The sequence below is a fragment of the Balaenoptera acutorostrata genome, chromosome 15 (genome assembly GCF_949987535.1).
Source record: "Balaenoptera acutorostrata chromosome 15, mBalAcu1.1, whole genome shotgun sequence".
NCBI lineage: Eukaryota > Metazoa > Chordata > Mammalia > Artiodactyla > Balaenopteridae > Balaenoptera > Balaenoptera acutorostrata.
In genome coordinates this window covers 73,809,590-73,813,270 of record NC_080078.1, presented here as the reverse complement: position 1 = coordinate 73,813,270, position 3,681 = coordinate 73,809,590, and positions in this window count along the sequence as shown.

Genomic DNA, 3,681 nt, shown 5'->3' with positions numbered 1-3,681 from the left:
GCCGAGCCTGCCCCTCTCCTTCGCTCCCTCCCTCCCTTCCCCGTGAATGTCATTACTCACTGGGCGAGTGGGGGAGGGGCGAGGGGGATCCCGGGAGCTCCTTTCCTCCTCCTCCCCTTGGCCCACCCCTGGCCCGTGCCAGAAAAGCCACCAGTCCAAGGTCAGGCTCGGTGGAAGGGCACCAGGAGCCATAGGGAAGTGGGCCATGCCCCCAGATAGCTCGAATCTGGCCAGCCACCTGCCGAAGATTCCACCATTATAAAGGCATTCTGCCTCTCAAATCTTCTAAAAGGCAAATAGGACAACTGGTGTTATAGAAATACATTCCTTCTATAAATCAGTGTCTGGAAATAGCTCGTCTCTCTTTGAAGCTGTTATTTTCTAACTTTTCTCCAGAAGGACCTCTAAGGGCAGAAGGGAACACATTATGATTTATTGAACAAACAGTTACATAGCACTCCTGTGTGTCCAGGCACCATCAATTCATTTAACCCTCACAATAATCCTGTTAGCCTCACTTTACAGAGAAGGAAACTGAGGCGCGGAGAGGCTAAGTGACCTTGCCCAAGGTCATCTAGCTAGTAAGTGGTGGAGCTGAGATTTGAACCCAGGCTGACCAGCTCCAGAGTCTCTGTTTTTAGCCATAAGGTCATAACATGACATTAATGTAAACGACAGCACAGCAAGCATTTATCAACCCAAGCACTCTACATGCATCACCTCATTTCATCTGCACAGTAATCATTTTTTCCATATGAGGGAGGTGAGGCTCAGCGATGTCAAGTCATTCATTGGTCCAAGGTCACATTTTCACCCCAGGAGACAGGCATGACTAGAGGAGCCCCGTAGTGCCTTTGCTGTCACATAGTTTATCCTAAACATTCATAGGAACTTTACATAAAATTCCTTAATATATCCTTGCTTACCTTGCTATAATGTTTTATTTATCATTGAGCAAATAGATGCACCAGGAAAATAAGCTTCTCAGTTTGCCCTCCCTTGGCAACTTTGATCTTGGGCTTTCAGCTTCCAGAACTGTGAGAAAATACATTTCTGTTGTTTAAGCCACCAAATTTGCGGTATTTTATTACGGCAGCCAGAGCAGATTAATATACCTACAATAGAAGTGCATTATTTGTATCTTTTCAAAAGAATTCAAATTGGGGCTTCCCTAGTGGCGCAGTGGTTAAGAATCCGCCTGCCAATGCAGGGGACACGGGTTCGAGCCCTGGTCTGGGAAGATCCCACATGCCGTGGAGCAACTAAGATCGTGCATCGTGAGCCTGCACTCTAGAGCCCGCGAGCCACAACTACTGAGCCCGTGTGCCACAACTACTGAAGTCCGTGTGCCACAACTACTGAAGACCGCGTGCTACAACTACTGAAGCCCATGGGCCTAGAGCCCGTGGTCCACGACAAGAGAAGCCACTGCAGTGAGAAGCCTGCGCACTGCAACAGAGCAGCCCCCACTCGCCGCAACTAGAGAAAGCCCGTGTGCAGCAACAAAGACCCAACGCAGCCAAAAATAAATTTAAAAAAAAACAAAAAAAGAATTCAAAGTTGATAAAAAAAAAAAAGAGATACTACTGGATTTCCCCTTACTACTGGGGGCAAAGCCAGTCTTGGTCCCCACCACTACAGGAAAAGAGGGAGGAATTAACATGGTCATCTCAGTGTCCTTTAGCCAGGTCCTTTACAGAAATCCCACAAGAAGAGTATTAATGTCCACACTTGACAGATGGGAAAACAGGCTCGGCAAACAGAAAATGTCTCACCTCGTATCACCACCTAGGAACCAGCAGAGCTGGAGCTGGGATCTGCGTCTACCTGATCCCCAGATACACCTGAGGTTTTGTTGCTGTTTTTTATTAAAGATTTTTTTTTTGATTTGGACCACTTTTAAAGTCTTTATTGAATTTGTGACCATATTGCTTCTGTTTTATGTTTTGGTTTTTTGGCCACGAGGCATGTGGGATCCTACCTCCCCGACCAGAGATCAAACCTGCACCCCCTGCATTGGAAGGTGAAGTCCTAACCACTGGACCGCCAGGGAAGTCCCAACACCTGACTTCTTTTCTCCTCCTCCTCCTACCTCCATAGAACAGATGCTGAAATGGTCACAGGGTGGGGTGGGGCTGGACGACATCCTTCAGCCAGTAACGATCACTCAGGAGATTTTGCTTCCAAGTTCTGGGCAGGATGAATGGTTCTCCTGGGAATTAAAAGTCACCTGAAGGAATTCACTGTGAAAAATCCTAACAGCGAATGTATCTAACTTCTACATCTATTACATCAGGGCCCGCTGACTCAGGAAGCCACAGAGATCAGAGAAATGCCGCAAATGCCATAAATGCCGTAAATATGAGGCCGGCCAGGTATGATCCCACAGGGTGTGGTGGGGATTGTGGCGACTCATAGACCCCAAGTTGGTCTTGTAACAAACATACTTGTGAGCCAGAGCGAAGCCCTCGTGTAGTTTGTTTGCAGCCTCTGCTTTTGATAACTTAATTTTTGCCACAATCCTGGAGGCAGTGTGTTAGTTAATATAGCACTAGCTACTGTAACAGCTAAACTGCCAAATCCCAGTGACTTTCTAAAGAAAGTTGAAGTTTAGTTTTTCACTCACATTAAGTCCAATTAGCAGCCGGCGGGGGGTGGGGCAGGGGGTTCTGTCGACCTGCCTCTGTGGCTCCCGAGATCACCCAGGCATTGCTATCCAGTGGGCCGTGATCTTTATGGGCAGATAGTAAAGAGAGAGCAGAACACCAGGTGAGCACGCCTCACTCTGCTCACATCCCATTGGACAGAACCCTGTGGCCGCCCCACTTAAAGGCAAAGCAGAGCTGGGTATGTGAGTCCCTGGCCTGTGGCAGCCACTTTCCAACAACTATCCTCTGGACCAGTAAACAGATCGTATCCATCCCTGCCTCAGGCAGTTATTATCATCTCTGGTTTATCAATGGAGATACAAATCTCAGAGAGGCTAAGTGACCTGTGAGAAGTCACACAGCCAGGAGCACTGTCTTTCTGACGCCAACCCAAGGATCTTTTTTCTACCTTAACGTTTCCCAAACTTGCCATCTCACGAGCATCTCTTGTTAAACATACAGGTTCCTGGCCCTCACCCCAGACCTTGAACTGAATGTTCGGGAGAGAGTGTGGTAACTTGTACTTCCACTGAGACTCCCAAGATGATTTTTTTTTAATTTATTTTTATTTATTTATTTATGACTATGTTGGGTCTTCGTTTCTGCGCGAGGGCTTTCTCTAGTTGGGGCAAGTGGGGGCCACTCTTCATCGCGGTGCGCGGGCCTCTCATTATCGCGGCCTCTCTTGTTGTGGAGCACAGGCTCCAGACGCGCAGGCTCAGTAATTGTGGCTCACGGGCCCAGTTGCTCCGCGGCATGTGGGATCTTCCCAGACCAGGGCTCGAACCCGTGTCCCCTGCATTGGCAGGCAGATTCTCAACCACTGCGCCACCAGGGAAGCCCCCAAGATGATTTTTATATCAGTCTCTACACTAGGGGCTGCACCCTGGGGAACTTTGTGAAACGCTAATCACTTGGCTTCAGCCCCTAGAAATTCTCAATCAATTGGTCTGCGGGGAGGGGCCCTGATATCGACATGTAAAGCTCTCGGGTGACTCTGATGTGCAGCCAGGACTCAGAAACACTGCCTCTG